Source organism: Triturus cristatus, chromosome 1_1 (assembly GCF_964204655.1).
Source record: "Triturus cristatus chromosome 1_1, aTriCri1.1, whole genome shotgun sequence".
In the NCBI taxonomy this organism is placed as follows: domain Eukaryota; kingdom Metazoa; phylum Chordata; class Amphibia; order Caudata; family Salamandridae; genus Triturus; species Triturus cristatus.
Window position 1 is genome coordinate 955,927,226 of NC_140579.1, and position 17,757 is coordinate 955,944,982.

At 45.6% G+C, this 17,757-nt stretch overlaps 1 protein-coding gene and 1 long non-coding RNA gene across 8 annotated transcripts in view; one reads left to right on the forward strand and one right to left on the reverse strand.

Moving 5' to 3' along the window:
• Positions 1-17,757, reverse strand: part of ARHGAP27 (Rho GTPase activating protein 27) — a 1,125,989-nt gene that overhangs the window by 750,773 nt on the left and 357,459 nt on the right. Inside the window, exon 1 of one of the 7 annotated variants that reach the window (XM_085650970.1) lies at positions 16,604-16,731. The exons of 2 other annotated variants lie outside the window; for them this stretch is intronic. The gene's annotated coding sequence lies outside the window, so the exon portion shown is untranslated. Of the gene's footprint in view, positions 1-16,603; positions 16,732-17,757 lie in introns of those variants that run through there. 4 more of the 7 variants (XM_085650857.1, XM_085650869.1, XM_085650937.1 and 1 more) reach the window with 4 other exon arrangements.
• LOC146871373 (uncharacterized) overlaps positions 1-17,757 on the forward strand; it is a 198,047-nt gene that overhangs the window by 89,877 nt on the left and 90,413 nt on the right. The window lies entirely within an intron of this gene.

Consider the following 17,757-nt stretch of genomic DNA (forward strand, 5'->3'; position numbering starts at 1 on the left):
ATCTGGAATTAGGGAGCAGATTCTTAATAACTGTCAAAATCAGCTGTTGCACCAGTACCTGGTAGACTCTGATCTGACCTCTCCCCAAGAATTGGGAAAGAAGGCAGACAAATGGGTCAGAACCAGGGTGAGGCAGAAGGTACAGAACCAAGGTGGTGACCCTAAGAAGCAAGATTCTAAGAACTCTGACAAGGGTGGGGACAAGGGTAAAGACCAGAAGTCTTCACAAGGGCCCCAACAATCTTCTTCAGGTGGGGGATTCACAGTCTGACAAAGGGAAAGGCCAAAAGAAACCATGGTGCAAAGTCTGTAAGCAAAAAACACACTGGACCAGTGATTGCACCAAGTCCAAAGAGAATACTCCAGCCCCCACCAATGCCCCCAAGGCACCTGCTCCCCCTAGTGCAGTTACAATTGGGGGTGGGAGTACACAAGCAAAGGGTTTAGTAGGGTTGACCCTGGGTACTGAGTTGGGCTCTGGCCTGGTCAGAGAAACCACTCCGGCTGTTCTGGTCTGTGATGGGGCATGGATAGGACACCCTCTGTGAGTCCCAGTAACTTGGGCAAGTACAGGCAACAGCCTTTAATCAATGGAGTACAGGCTTTGGCATTCAGGGACACAGGAGAAAGTGTCACTATGGTGACAAAAGATCTTGTGGATCCGGAGCAGATTATACTTGGTGAAATGTACGAAGTGACCAATGCTAGCAACGTCAGAACACACCATTCTCTGGCAGTTGTTAACTTCTCCTGGGGAGGGGTAACTGGCCTTAAGAAGGTTGTGGCTAGTGCAAACGTACCAGTCAAATGCTTGCTTGGCAATGATCTAGAGACTTCAGCTTGGGCAGAAGTAGAGCTCAGGACTCATGCAGAAATGCCGGGCATCCCTGCAGATGTGTTTGCTGGGACCAGGTCACAGGCCAAAATGTCTGAAACTGAACAGGCCTTGGATTCTGGAACAATGGACCAAGTGCCAGCCAAGAGGAGGAGCAGAAGGGTTAAGGCAGAGCCTTCCCCCTTGACTCCGAAGGTGGATCAGTCTCTTGAGGGAGATGATCACAGTCCTGAAGAAGGACCTGTCCCAGAGGAGCTTGAGCCTGATCAGGTTGAGTTCTGGGGACAGGGGGCCCTTCCAGGGCAGATCTGAGCCAGGAGCAGCACAGCTGCCCCTCTTGAACCCCTCAGACAGCAAGCTGCTGCTGAGGCTGCTGGGAATGCTAGTGGTCCCCATAAGGTGTATTGGGATGATGGACTCCTGTATTCAGAGTGTAGACCTCAAGCCTGGTGCCACCAGGAGGTTGGTTATACCTCTGAAGTTCAGGGGCTTCCTATTGACCCTAGCCCGTGATATCCCTTTAGCAGGTCACCTGGGCCAGAACAAGACGTGGGAGAGACTTGTCCCTCACTTTCACTGGCCCCACATGTCTGAAGACACAAAGGAGTTTTGTCGCTCCTGTGTAACCTGCCAAGCCAGTGGCAAAGCAGGTGGCACTACAAAGGCCCCCCTGATACCACTACCTGTGGTGGGGGTGCCCTTTGAAAGGGTGGGGATTGACATTGTTGGTCCCATGGATCCCCAAACAGCAATTGGGCACAGATTTATCCTGGTGGTAGTGGATCATTCTACCAGGTACCCAGAAGCTATTCCTCTTAGGACCACTACAGCACCTGTGGTGACAAGAGCCCTGTTGGGAATTTTCTCAAGAGTGAGTTTTCGTAAGGAGGTAGTATCAAACTAGTATGGCCTCAACTTCTTCAGAGCCCAAACCACAGCAAAGGCCACCCTCTCAATGGCTGACCAACGTTTCTCTCTAGGGGGTCAGCCTTTTGCTTATGAAAGTTACTGGCTGATCCTGACCTTCTTCAATCAATTTTAACAGTACAGCCCCTACCCCCAATTCAGATGCATCTGTTTGACAATGAACTTCTTGGAGTAATCAGGACTCTGTAGAATGGGAGCAGTGCACATTGCCCGCTTCAGGTCATCAAATGCCTTTTTTTGACCTGAACGAAACTCTGCAACATATATCCTGAACCTTCGACATTCTATTTCAACTAGAAGACGGAAGAAATATCCCTTGTGTCAGGGAGCGACTCCCCTGCTTGGCAGGCACCAAAGAAGCAACTGTCCGGTCTGCAACTCTGAAGCTCCAGCCAGATGCCGAAGTCTTTGCATCACCAGAGGTAGATTTCCAGATTTCCCCGAGTCTACCCTGAGACCACAGCAAAGCTGAGGCCCGTGGCTATCGTGGGTGATGTGGAACCGTGACCCCTGGGCACCGTGAACTTTTGCCGGTACATCATCTTCCTGGTCTTCCTCGAAGTTGTGCTATTGGGTTCCGAGTAGCCCCAGCCTTGGGCACCTACAGCACCGAAGATCTCTGGCCTCCACTCCGCGAGTGGCCCAGTTTCCAGTGTGACTGCTCGAGGCTCCTTCGCATTCGCTAGCCCGTTGGCTAGTGGGTCCCCACGAAGGCAACTCCTTTTCTGCTTGGGCTTTCCTGGTTGCTCCAAACGTGCCATGACTTATCACTGGGTGAGTCCCTCAGACCTTGCTGGTCTGCACTGACGTTTTTCTTCTATTTCCACTTGACTTGCCGTTGCCAAGGCTTGTTGGGTCTCTTCTGGTCACCGACACTGCAGCACTTGACAGACTTCGTGGGACAGCTCGAATCCAGCTCCTGGTTGTCATCGACGCCTCCTGGACCTCGTGGCTGAAGTCAAGACACCCGTCAACTCACCTGAAGCACCCATCTGTGGGCATTGGACTATCGTGCCCCTGGTCACTGGTAAGTGACCCAGACTGTCCCCTCTGCTTTCAGGTTCCTTCCATCCTCGATCCAGGCTTGGATCTCTTTGGACACTTCTCTTCACTGCAGCAGCACTTCTTTGCCAGCTTCCATTGAGAACAACGCCGCGACACCAAAAGACACCTATGCACCCGACTTCCCTGGGTGAGGTAACTAGAGTATTCGGGTGCTCCCGTGGGTGTTGGCCCTAGACACCTCCAAGTCCAAAAGGGTTTGCTTGTAGTCATCCTCTAAGTGTCCTTAACTTGCAATTTTCCTACCGCAAATTTCCCCATAGAAGTTAACGGCGATTCGCACCCGTGTTCTAACACTGCACGTGTCCCCCATGGGTCCCCTACGTCACTACCTACGGTGGTTCCTTGAGGCCCAAGCACTTCTAAAGGCTCTAGACCTTGTGCCTAGTTCAGTCGTGGTTCTTATACCACTTTATTGGTATATGTTTTGGTACGCCCCTAGGGCCCAAAAGTGTATTTGTGCTTTTACTGTTGAATACCGACTTCGAACTCCAGCCTCATAAAGAGACTAGCGTGGTGGGTTTTATCTTAAATACATATATTTTGAATATATACCTGGTGTGGTTGTCCTTTCATTTGGTCACTCAAGACATTATAGACTGGTAAAACAAGCTGCTTTACATTCCTTCAAGACTTAGCCTGAAGGCTGCTCTTCATAGCTACCACTAGGATAGCTTTCAATAGAGGCGGTCTTTAACCTATCACCATAAAGGGGTTGATTGGGCTGGTACAAAGTGCCCACTTTAATTAGTAGATAGCATATACCAGGCCAACTTCTCACACTCACCATATGTATGCTTCCATCTAAGTGACCTAATCACTAGGCAGGTCAGTGTGGATGACCATAGCACTTAAGATTGCATTTTATGTTGCTTAATACCTCTGCAAATATGCTGACTATTTGTCTTATGTATATACATGTATTGTACTGTTCCTTTTCCCACAGGTCCTTTTTCCATTGGGTCTGTAAGTCCGTAGACACGAAGTCCACACACCTTGGCGCATGTGTAGGTACTAGTTTTTCATTTTTTCCACTCTTCACGTGGCACTACACACTTTGCCACTCACTACTTTACACGGTCCTGAAGAAAGCCCCTCCTACATTTTCATGCGGGCTGAAACATGTAGACCTATCACATAGACAACTATAAGATAATGAACTCTTGGTTTGTTGCATTACACATACATTTTAATCATACCCTGAGCCGCCACTAATTAAAATTCACAGGCAAGGATCCTCAGAGGTATTTTTAATTCACACCACAACACACCTGCACCACACCAGCTCCGCTGTAATCAGGCGTCGTAGCACAACCGGGGGGCATTCGGCCACCCGGTTGGGACCCCAATGATGAAGCAGGACACCAATTAAGTTGGTGTGTGAGGGGGTCTTTTAAACAAACCCAGTGGGTTCCAAACACTGCCAACTAGTGACTGTAACACACGCATATTGGGTTCTTCCATCATTGTTGAACATATATTACATAGGGGATACGGACACACCCCTTCCTTTTCCTTGCTCTCCCATTGTTTCTCACATTAATTTGCAGCACACAGCTTTGAGAGCTGATAGCGTGCTTCTTATGATGTTGTAAAAGAGAGGTTAACACACTATGGCTGAGAACCCTGGTCTAGGGTTCACTCATGACGTTAACAACATCTTGGACAATCCTCCACTATTGGCAGATTTAAATATGGCATCCTCCATTGCGCAAACTGCTGATTGGGAGAGCCCCGACGAAAAAAACCAAAATCGGATTAGAACCATACTCCACGGTGTCATCCTAACCGAATATTTTGGGAACACCGCGCCCAGGGGATTAATCGTCACCAATGCCCCACGGATCTTCCCGAGAGGACGCCACCTTCCGAAAAGAGTGGGCCCAAATAGCATGGCGATGCACATGCGACTGGATGATCCTTATCATTCAAACATCTAAAGCCTTCAGACGCCTTCCTCATCGAGATACAGGCAACAGAAACCCATTTCAAAGCTACACTCTCCTCATACAAAAAACTACTTGATGAAACTAAAAGAAATAAATGAATACAAGGAAGGCCTCACCCAATGCAAGATCAACAAATTCCAGAAGGATTTAAAGAGATTTTCCTATGCAAAGACCTATCCATATGCTGAAGCAGACTACCAACCCCCAACTAGAGCAGATACATCAGGCGCATCATCCGAAGAGGACTCATCAGGGAGCAGCAGCTCCAGCACGGGTAGCTATCGGAGAGGACAGCAAGGAACGGGAGGGCACATGGGTTGGCAACAACCATGGACCCAAGGACCAAACATACCTTACCCCTCCATTTATCCCCAAATGCACCCTCATTTTGGGTACGGTTGGAACACGCCTTTTGGACCACCAACACCATACATGAACCCAAATCAACAGCAAGTTTTTTTTTAGGAAGAGGCCGACGTGGACGCGGAAGGAGACAGAGGAAACCAGGTACACTGGGAAGACGACCCACAACAAGGAGCACTGACAAGGAGCAAAACGAGAGACCAACAACCAGGCCCCAGCACACGCTGAGCCTCGTTACCAACCTCTCCACACATACCCTCACACCAGCAAAACAAGCAGTCATAGAGAAAGGACTTGGCTACGCACCAACGGCAAGACTTGACAAATTCATGCTACACTGCGAATTAGCAGAGTTCTTCCGCAAACTGAAGCTAAAAGCTTTTTTCGAGAACTCTCCCACTCAACCCGACTCGGAACAACAGGGACACACACCCTTCAGAGTCAAGTCAACATTCATTCCATCACCGAGTACAGTACCACCAGAGATACTAGTGTATGAACAAACTGTGTTCAGAGAGATCGAAGCTTTGGATGAACCAAACACTTTCCAAAACATGAGCCGACTAGAACGCCTGGCTCTACAATCAGTGAAATGCAACCCAGAGATCGTAATAAAACCTACCGACAAAGGTGGGGGCACTGTCATACTCAACAAAGAGGACTACCATCGGGAATGTGACAGGTTACTTCATTACACAAAAAACTATGAGAGACTGACCCACGATCTGAGCACAGCTCTGAAAACATGCATCCACACCCTTGTGGACGATGCTGAAAATACAGGACTGATCACCAAGAGCGAGGTCAAATTTCGAACCACTTCGCCAGGCAAAATACCTTATTTTTACATTGTTCCTAAAAAACACACAAAAGTGTAATGCCACCACCAGGACGCCCAATAGTCTTGGGAATTGGATTATTATTAGAACCCTGATCACGCTACTGCGATCATTTCCTGCAACCCCTGGTACAATCGACCTGCACTTACCTTAAAGACACCAAAGACCTACTAGGCCTAATAATGGCCCTGCTCTACGACCCCACCACTTCATTTCTAGTCAGCCTCAATGTGGAGAGCCTATACACCAGTCTCTCACAAGAGGACATCCTCCTAGTACTAGAAAATGCCTTAAACAACTCGAACTGGCAACACCGAACTTCTACATCTTTCGTTCTTGAGTGTGCCACACTCGCACTTAAAGAAATTTGAGTATGAAGGCCGGCTATACCTTCAGAAGTACGGGACCTCCATGGGGAGTGTCTTCGCTCCCAGCGTAGCATGCCTGTATGTATGTATACGACTTCGAAACAAAACATCTACTTGACAACGACCAACTACGTATTCCCCAAATCAAATTTTATAAACATTACATGGACGACATTATATTGATATGGGAAGGTACCAGTGAATCCCTCATCACATTCTGTGAATGGCTCAACACATGTGATCCCAACCTTCGCTTCAAACATAATTTCCAAAATCAGGCCACATTCCTAGATCTGGACATTGAAGCTGCAGGAGGAGGTCTCAAGAGTAAAACTCATTTCAAATCCACCGCTCGCAACTCCTTACTCCATTTCACTAGCTTCCATCCAAGACCACTCCGCGAAAACCTCCCCTATGGCCAATACCTCCGGCTCCCTTGAAACTGTAGTGAAATTAAAGACTACAAATCTCAAGCCATAGACCTGAGCAACAAACTACACCAACGAGGATACCCCAAGTGCATCACTAACAAAGCCAACAAGAGGGCCAGGAACCAGAACCGCGGAGGTTTAATCGAAACACAGACGTGAGCTCCAACCTAGCCACCTCTCACATATATGACAACATACAACACTATTTACAACAAAGTCTCACAGATCATCCGGAAGCACTGTAAAATACTGAAAACAGGTAACCTAAATTGGGCACCACCCCTCCTCTCCAACCAAAGAGCTAGATCCATAAAAGACACCTTAGTGTCCACAAGACCTACACCTCCAAAAAGACCTGCGAGTACAGTTCTCAACACCTGGGAGCTCCCAGGCATCACAGGCCATTTCCCGTGCGGGAACTATAGTGTCTGCCACATCACTGAGAGCGTGAAAAACCTCAACCTAGAACCAGGATAGACATGGGAGCTGAGAAAAAACACCAAGTGCAACATTGAACATGTTATATATCAGATCGTTTGCCCCTGCAACCTCATCTACATCAGCATGACTAATCGCAAGATCAAAACAAGGATTTGCGAACACCGCAGCACCATACGGTGCAAGAAAAACACAACCAGGATGACAAACTACTTTCTAGAGACTGGCCGCACGACCAACGACATGAGATGGGTGGTCATAGAAGCACTAGACCCCAATTTACCAAACATCCAGAGCCGCCTACTTGAGAAAGAACAGATTGATACATCGTTTGTCAAGCCACATCACAGGCCTGAACGATAATATCCCCTGGAACAGTCTTAGAAGAACATAGCAACCTGATGGACAAACAGAGTCCCACGCACCTTACTCTTGTGTATCAGAGCCAACTGTCGGCCCTTTCACACCTTCCTCTCTGACTACATCTATACCACTCTCCCATAAAGATTAGCCAGTATGTGAGACCTCCATAGGCCCCTTCTTACTAATCACGCTAGATACACTATCCAGCCTGCATGGCCCAGACAGTTGTGCCTACAATGACTTCACACATCTGGTACCACCGATTTCACTCCCAATCGCACTACGAACTGCCACTATCATGGATCTCCATATGTGGTCCATAAATTTGGACTCTGCTCCCTTTTACCCCGCTCTAGCACTCAGCAGAGTTCTTTTCTAATACACCGTGTGCCTTGCATCAACACCATCTAATGAGCATCGCTCCACTCCATCATGGCCAATTGCTAGACACCGCGCCATCAACCTTCCGCGTATGAGCGCCTTTTGACAACATAATCTCATCTGCGCGCGATAGCATTCCGCCGCTATTCATACACACTGAATCTGGCCCTGCGACGCCCATACTGGCACGGACTCAACCCATCCAGCCGGTTTCATAACCAGAGCCCGCACCGGGCCCCACTACCACCTGGGACGACGGGAGACCACACCAGGTTTTTAGGCAGGTTACGCTCGGATACCAAGTAAGGTTGCTCTGCTGATAGAACATGGAGACATTCGTGAGCATTTTCGATCTAGCGGCTCACATCCCTCTCATTCCGACATTTCTTTCCCCAGAGTCTGACAGAGGAGCGAACTCCTCCCGAGCCTCGATCAGCTGTTAAAATCTCGACCATAGTGTAATTATACCTCTTAACAAAAGCGCTGCTTATTGAAGCGATCTCGCTTCCCTTGTACATGTTTTTAACAGCGCGTGTTTTTATACTTGCGCGTGCCGCATGACGGCACAGTGCCGGTTTTCCATGTGTGTGTTCACTGTCATAATGCCCACAAACGGCCCCTTTAACCACTGTGGATAGTTTCCAAGTTAAAGCGCTGTTATACTGTACCTCACGGTGGCCTCAGCATACATAATGACAACCTTCGGTTGCCCCTCCTCACTTACAAGCCTCGCAGCTTCATAGCAACGCTAAGACTGCATACTACTATACCAGCTTCTGCATGCAGCATACTCACCATATGTATGCTTCCATCCAAGTGAACTAATCACTAGGCAGGTCAGTTTGGATGACCATAGCACTTAAGATTGCATTTTATGTTGCTTAATAACTCTGCAAATATGCTGTCTATTTGTCTTATGTATATACATGTATTGTGCTGTTCCTTTTACCACAGGTCCTTTTTCCATTGTGTCCGTAAGTACGTAAACACGAAGTCCACACACCTTAGCTTGTGTGTAGGTACTAGTTTTTCACTCTTCACGTGGCACTACACACTTTGCCACTCACTACTTTTCACGGTCCTGAAGAAAGCCCCTCCTACATTTTCATGCGGGCTGAAACATGTAGATCTATCACAGACACAACTATAAGATAATTAACTCTATGTTAGTTGCATTACACATACATTTTAATCATACCCTGAGCCGCCGCTAATTAAAATACACAGGCAAGGATCCTCAGAGGTATTTTTAATTCACACCACATAACACCTGCACCACACCAGCTCCGCTGTAATCGGGCGTCGTAGCACATCCGGGGTCATTCGGCCACCAGGTTGGGACCCCAATGATGAAGCATGACACCAACTAGGTTGGTGTGGGAGGGGTCTTTTGAACAAACCCAGTGGTTTCCAAACACTGCCAACTAGTGATTGTACCACACACATATTGGGTTCGTCCTTCATTGTTGAACGTGCTTTCAGAGGTGCCAGCTTACAAGCACCTGAATAAGTAGGATTATTATAAGCAGGAAGATATGATTGGGAAGTATTTCATTCCGACTTCAATCTTAGATACAGCATATGCTCATCGACATAATTTGACCTGCTCATTAACTGAGGTAGAGAAGAAATTTGTAGATCAAGTAGAAGACAGATATAGCACACAAAGACACGTGATACTGGGGAGAGTCCAATAGATTGGACTGAGGAGGAGAGATCTCACAGAGCGAAGGGGAGTCATGGCCCTCTAGCATTGGACCTTGTGCAGACCTACTATGATAAGGTCTATGTGGGACAAAGTACGTGTGATCATGTTTTCACTATGGAAGAGTCGGCAAATAACTTTTTGCAAGGTTTGGTGCAAGTGGTGTCAACAGTATATTATGTATGTGGAAAGAACGCGTATGTGAGATTGTCTGCGAATTGGTATTTAACTTGTTATTCCGGAATCATTTTTCTCAAAATTTACCACGCAGACGAATTAGAACTTTTTGGAAGATGGAAAGCACTCTAGAGTCAAAAGAGGTGAGAGTGCGGGAGCAGAGATTGGAGATATTTTTGGAGCAGTAATTCCAAGTTTGGGAGTGATTCTGAATGATGTGAAGATTAGGAGATTGGCGACTGTTGTTGACGAGTTGTCAATGAATACAGCTAAGTCATTGATACTTGTGGATGGAGATATGTTATCGATAAGGACGATGGTGAAGCAGAACAGTCTTGCTTTAGATGTCTTACTGGCAAAAGAGGGCGGAGTCTGTAAAATGTTGAAGGTTCAAGAGTGCTGTACTTATATACCAGAATACCTCTGCTGCCTACTCACACGCGAGCGCTGGTAGTACAAAGTACTATATTAAGCAGATTGGATTACTGCAACGCGCTGTTGCTGGAATCCCCGAGATATCTAATAGATAGGCTCCAGAGGATTCAGTCAACAGCAGCCAAGCTAGCCTTGGGGAGGTCCAGACGTTCCTCCACTTCGTCGGCTTCGGCGGAGCTGCATTGGCTCCCAATAATGCAAAAAGAATTCGGTTCAAATCCCTCTGCATAGTCTTCAAGGCCCTGCATGGGTTTGGACCAGGACCTATGCAGAGGAAGTTTGCTTAGTATGTACCTGAGAGAAGCCTTCGCTCCTCCTCGGCCAGATTGGTTAAGCTACCAAAATTTAAAAAACACGCAATCTAGTGGCAGAGCCTTCAGTGTCTCGGCCGCCCGACTATGGAATAAACTCCCACTAGAACTGAGACAACCGAGGGATCTTCTCCCTTTCAGGAAGAGACTAAAAACTTGGCTCTTCCCCAATGCATAACCTGTTATCAGTTTCCCGTGTAGCATTACTCAACGTGCACTTTTGATGTCAGCGCCAGGATACCTGTTGGGTGATAGAGCGCTTTATAAATGAGATAAATAAAACAGCAAAGATCGGAAAAAGTATATAAGTAACATCACTGTGATCCACCATGAGATCCAGGATCTGACTGAAGAGGGTGTTTGGAAAAGTCGTAAAAGGGTTTGGTAAGGTGGGAAGTTGGTTTGCAAGTCTAGGGAAAGGCATTCTTGGTTACATTCTGAAGCCTGTAATTAACATAGTGGTTTGTTTGTGGGGATTTGCCAGAGCTTATCAATGGTAGAGTGAACCAGGTCGAAAGGTCCCTTAGGGAGCAAGAGATAAGGATGGCCAGCCTGCAGGACAGCCACTATCAGAATATCAAGAATCCAGATAAGTTCCGACAGGGAAGAGTGGCAACGAGCTCTGCTTAGGTCGGTTCTTTCTCCAGGGAGTTGTGATTTTGGTGATGACACTAGTCACCAAAGGGGGGGGGGGGCAGATATAGCTAGCTAGCTAGCAAGCGATACCTCTGAAATGACCTATATTACTTTTAAGGCAACCTAATTAGGTTCTAACATGCCATCAAACCCAACATCTGTATGCATAAAACCAAGTATAAGCAGAGTAAATTTTATTGCGTCTCTAACATCTATTCTTTAAATATAACTTTTATATATATTTTTTTTCCGTTTTCTTATTTGTGTACATTTAGTGTAGAAATATATACATATATAAGTGTCTGTACATGTGATAGCTTCAAGATTGTAACTAACGCAACATTAATTGCTTTAAATACATATATGCATAACGCCACGGCAACCTTCACCAATTCATTCCCACCACACAAACCAAACTCATTCAACCCAGTCATACAAAAGAGATTCAGCCCTATGAGGGGTCCAAAATTGATCTGCAGAGGATATATCCTGCAAATTGTAGTGATCCTAGATCCTAAACATCAACAGCTTCTGATGGGAATATCTCTCAAGGACCACTTCTCATAGGTGGTATTGGTCTACGTGCGTTTCAGTGGCATAGCCACCTTCTTCAGAACCAAGGTTGACAAAATGAATCTATCTCAAAAACAAGGCCAGGGGTTATCTGTGTGGTAATAGAAAGTATATATAGTGGGTTTCGGCATGTATTAATGCTTTGTAGAAAAATTGGTAAATTGTACTTCATACCCATCCCGTGGGGCTAATATTGAGTGCTCCCAAGCATCCTCCGTGGTTGGAACCATACTAGTAGTCCCAATGTAGCAACAAATCTGCCATCATGTGTGAATGCTCTTGGTACCTATATTTGCAGTGCACGTAGGAAGACCCATGGGTGCAGGTGAAATAGAGGTCACCGTAATGTACCGCCACCATCTAGTTAGATGTCATGCAGAGCTTATAAAAACTGATCAAGGAAAATAGAAGTAAGAAATGAGAAATGAATGATGAAAAGCAAGTTACGCAACCAAAAATGTAATAGCAAAAAAAGTGAAATACAGAGGTCTGATGATTACTTGGGCCCATTAAAGCAAGCCATTTATCAAGGTGTTTCTACCTGCAGTTCCTCAAACAGCAGTTATCACTTTCAAGAAGACAGCCGCTTATTTCAAAGATATAACATCTATGTCCTGGATGCTCGAGTCAAGTCCTATGTAGGAGAACGTCCTTTTATCTGGAAAAAGGGGGAAAACTAAGTTGAAAAAACTACCAAACTATTTAGGGAGAGCAACCTCTCTGTCATAGATTAGGCAAAATAGTTTACCCTGTTAGGAGCTTCTATCTTGCTTTTTAGGTCTCGCCTGAGCCAGCGCTTTAGCGCTGCTCTGGCGAGAGCTATAGAAAGCGGGATTTGGAAGTGCAAACTAGTGCCTTTCAGGCCGCCAACTACAGTGCATGTGCGCCGGTCGCGCGCACCATTTGTCAGCCTGCTGATCACTTTCGCGGCCGCTTTGATGTTCTCAGTGAGCCGCGCGGCCACTGAGAACATCAAAGCGGCCGCGAAAGTGCTCACCATATGCCAGCCTTCCCTGTGTTGCTTTAGCACTCGCGCCCCCCCCCCCCCCCCCAACTTTCTCTTTCATGGCCGCGCGGCATTAATTTCACGGCCAATGCTTGTTCTTTTTATGTGGCCCAGTCACTGGTCACTGCAATTTACTATTGGGCCACTCCTTTTGCTAAGATGCACTTTTGCACTCTGTTTACATTTTGTAATATTCTACTTCAAGACAGCTGTCTGTTACTTTGGAGCAGTAAATTAAGAAAAACAAAAAAAAAAAAAAAAAAAAAAAAAAAATTAAGAAGTGACTGCTGCTGCATTATTATTTTGTAAATGAGACAGCAAAACTATGTTCCAATAGCACTTGCATACACTTATCTTGATCTCTGTCTTTAAATAAAACCTGCATCCCTTAGTGTTCGGGAGATTCGAGTTCAGAAAAGCCTAGGAACTTTACCCCACGGTATGCCTTCACGAGCACCTTCTTTCTTATCTTTGGGGTATCGTCTTAAGCATCTATCACCCCGGAACCTATGGGCATGAATGTGCCTCAGGGCAATCCACTACCCTAGTGTATATGCTGAATGATTACATTCCTCAGATGTCAAACTACCAGTACATTTACATTCAGCAGACATCCCAAAACAATGCCTTTTCTCCAGATGTCTACATCTGCATTTCATCGTGTTGTGTCGTGCTAGGAATTTCTTGCGGCCACCTGTGCAGAAAGACTCACTCTAAATTCACGCTTTAATAAAGTAAACTTTCCATTCTCCATTGTAAAGAAAGAACGTTCGTGGAAAAAAAACTGCCAGTCGCGCTTTTCTAAGATTGTTGAAGGCTTGTAATATTTCATCATTCACTCTTTCATGTAATGTTTTTACTGCCCTTAGAAACATTTTCAAATCCACATGGCTCACATATTTTCAGCTCCATACTGCTCCCATCTATTCCCAAGAACTAGAGCTGGCCCCTCCATGAAGTTTACTGCCTTATGAACATCACTTCCAGGCATGAATACCTACATCGCACTTTTATGTATTTTGGCACCACGAAGAATCAGTTGTGTTTATTCATCAAGGGTCCAATTACAATAAACCCACCAGCACCCCTCAGAGAGTAGCTTCGAAACTACAGTATTAACCCGGCTCCGATCCCTACGCAGTACAGAAACTCTTCTCTTCCCTCCATACTCCCAGCTTTCAAAAAGAAATGTATGATAACAAAGTACTTTTCAGACAGTGTTGCAAGAATGTGGGACTCTCCCTCCAAGGCTCTGCAGCACCACCTTGAAACTTTTCTGGTTCAAAGATATCTCCTAGAAAGCTTTCGATAAATCCATTTATCCGATTCTGGCCTCCTCCTTACTCCCACTCCTGTCTTATCACCATCTATTGATTCTTCTTCCTCCTTTTCTTACAGGTACCAAATTCCTAAACTCTTCTTACTGAAGCGTTCTCTAGGTCCTCCTTCCCAGCCCTTTTAAAGCACATCCTGTTTTAGGATGCCCAGATAAAGGTAACTCCCCTATTTTGTGCTGGCCTCCTGCCGATAATGAACGGTTTGCTGAGTTTTACAGTCACAGAGATAATCACAATTAAAACAACCATTGGCATAGCCAATAGGTCTCGCTTTAGGGACCATATAAGTATTTAGTTATGCAGCACAATAGCCTTTGTGCAACAACATCAACTGTTGCACTTATAAGGTCCCAAAGCCGAGACCTGTTGGCTATGCCAATGCTCGTTTTTTATTTACAAATGATTGGCATGGCTGAGCCAGGCCCTTTATTTTCGCAAGTCTTGTTTCTGACGTCTTTTTGGAAATGCTTCCCAGCTAAAATAAAGAAGGAATAATGTGCGAATACTGTACAAACTTTTTACATGCTCGGTCAAAATGCGGTGTGAAGTAGCACCATCTTTCCTAGCTACATTATGTTCGGTAAGCTGGAATACTACCACATTTTTTATGCATAAAAACCTGTTTGTAACAATGCTGATCTAAGCAAGTACTAGAAACTCTCGTTGAACTATATATGCGATTCCAAGTGTATATCTAATATTGTACTGTACTTGGGACAAGGCTCTTAAAGATAGGGTGACCAGACGTCCCGGTTTTCCCCGGACGGTCCCCGTTTTTAGAGAAGTGTCCCCGTGTCCCGACACTTCTCTCCAAGTGAGTCAAATGTCCCCGTTTTAGAACAGTGTCCGGGTTAAACACAGAAATGTCCCGTTTTTTTACTGTTCCGCGCGCATGCTCTGTTTTCACTGCGTGTGACTTCACTGTGGTGAGCGCCAGAGGTGCAACTAGAGCCAAATTTCGGGGGGGGGCTAAGCAAAAATTTCGGGGGGGGGGGGGGCTAAATCTTTAAACAGTAGGCAGAGTGGCGCTGATTTCGGGGGTGAGGGCCGGGGTCTGAATCTAGGCAGAGTGGAGCTGCAGGGGCTCTTAGAAGGGGTGAAACAACAGCGAGGCCTCATTAAATGCAAATGGTCTTTTTAAAGACCTGTGAAGTGCTCTGGCATGCCCGGGAAGCGGTCTCATCCCGGGCTGCCACACACGAGGGGGAGGCGGGGGGGCGGCTGAAGCCCTTTGAGTTCAAAGGGTGTTGCGCGCCTGGTGAGCGCTGTAGCAGGAAGGGAAATCCTTTGAAGAGAGACATTTTCTCTCGGGATTTCCCTTCTCTTTGTTCACACAGCGCAATCTATGTCATCATGACGTGGCAGCCATCGGTCATTGCCTCCATCAGTCTGGCCTGACACCTTATCAAGAGAACACCTTCAGCCCTGCAGTGATCTTTGTTGCTCAAAAAGTTTGGTGCATGCCCGCCATGTTTCTGATGACCGCGCTCCAAACATATTTGTTTATTCGAAACAAACTTCTAAAGTGGAAGATTATTCTAAACAATACAAAAATGCCCCCACACCCTGAGTGTTTTATATCTTGGTGTTGGTTATGATTATTTGTTTTTCTGTTTGTGACCACCAGTTTCTATTGGGCAGTGATGGACGGAAAGAAGGGCACATCATATTGTTCACTCGAAATAATTGAGACCGTCTGATGCCTTTACTCTAACTGCCCATACTCTGCTGGGCGGTCGAAGTGAAATTTCCGTGAGCAGAGCCTGAAGGGGCAATGCCGTTGGAGCGCAGGCAGCCTACCCTAATCAAAATAGAGTGGGCAAGCAGAGGGTTTTGCAGACAAGGTAGTCAGTAAAGTTTCTGATGAAGTACCCCAACCGCAGGACTCTGAATTAGGCCCCTCATGATCTTCCAAGATGTATAATTGCAAGTCTGATGACAATCTCTGTCATTATGTAGCCCACATGAGGTATGACAAAAACTAATATCGTCTGTAATGCTTCATCTAGGCCTGCGGAGGGAGCTGTCCTTGTAGTCCTTTTTCTATGTCTATGACAGCTGTCAAATAGTCCTACTTTTCTGCCGATGGTTACGGCAAACCTTAGTCCTACTTCTATGTCTATGACCTGTCCCCGTTTTTTGTTTTGAGAATCTGGTCACCCTACTTAAAGAGCAAGTGATTGTGGCTCCAGAAACCGTTTTATCGCAATGTGTGCATCTGCTCTGATTGGCCAAATACGAAAAATCTTCCTTTTGTCAGTCACTAAGCTGCACAATGCACAAAGCTATTTGGGGGACAAATAATATCAGCCCTAGGCACAATTCTATTGCAATATATGTCCAAATTGACCGCTTCGCTCTATTTTCGGAATAAGAAATGTGCGCTAAGGGTTTACCCTTATTGACTACTCCTTAGGGAGATAGAAACTGGATATAATTCACGTACTTCCCCTCTTCGTCTCCTTACCTTCGTGACATTACTTCTGTCGTTGAATGACTGAGTCTTCTATTCCGGGCATCTGATAATGACGGCAGTTTGCAAAACACCCACCAGGATGAGTTCTTAAATGTTGCGCCAAAACGGAGGGAGATCTCGGAAGTCTCGCGATCTGGTGATGTCATCTCATATACAAGTTTTTTGGTATAGTAAATGCGCGATAATGGCAGCCATGTTGGAGCGGTAGGGGCTACTAGATATGCCAATCCATCGTCCTCTCCGGATGACTTTATTGACAAACTGAGGGTGGTAGCGATGGAGCGGTAGGGGCGACAGATGTTACTACTGCGTGGTTTCATCATATTACAGGCTGAGATAAATACTTAAATATCGCGTCCAAAGCGGGATGGCTAAACAAGCATTGGCATAGCCAATAGGTCTCGCTTTTGGGACCTTATAAGTGTTTAGTTATGCAACTGTTGCATGGCTAAACACTTATAAGGTCCCAAAGGCGAGACCTATTGACTATGCCAATGCTTGTTTATATTTGTAATATTTTTAAGCTTGCACAGAAATGTGAAGGGAAGTGGTATCTATGCAAAGAAACACTTTGTAATGGTAATACCGTTTTATATAAAATAAAGAAAAAGCATTATACGAAAACTATAGTCTAAAGCATGAAAAACAATTGTAATCCTGCAAGTCTATAAGAATAAGTGTTTCTAACGCTTTGTGAAATAGCATCATGGAAGTCTGTGTGATAATTTCAATAGACAGGTATTCAATAGATGTAGTACAGCTGCTAAAAAACCTTGTTTTTAGAATCTTTCCTTGTGAAAGTAGACATTATCCAGTCTAATCCTGTAGTAAGTAACTCTGAAATCACCTAGGGCTTAATTACACATTCGCCTTAAAGGCGTTGTGGCATATTTTACATTGGAGATTAAATATTAATGTAACTAGCATAGTTTAAATCTAGTTGGACTCCTAATCGAACATTTATGCACCAGCCACCAAATGTGTTGCAGACTACAAAGCTTTTGACGAGGAGAGAATAGGGTGTAAAATATCAGTGAGATCAGTTGTGACATTCACACAAAAAAAGACCCGGTTAGTGGGAAGAAAACCCCATTGTCGGATTAAAACGTATTTTTTCTGAACAGAGAAAACAGTTTTAAAGCACT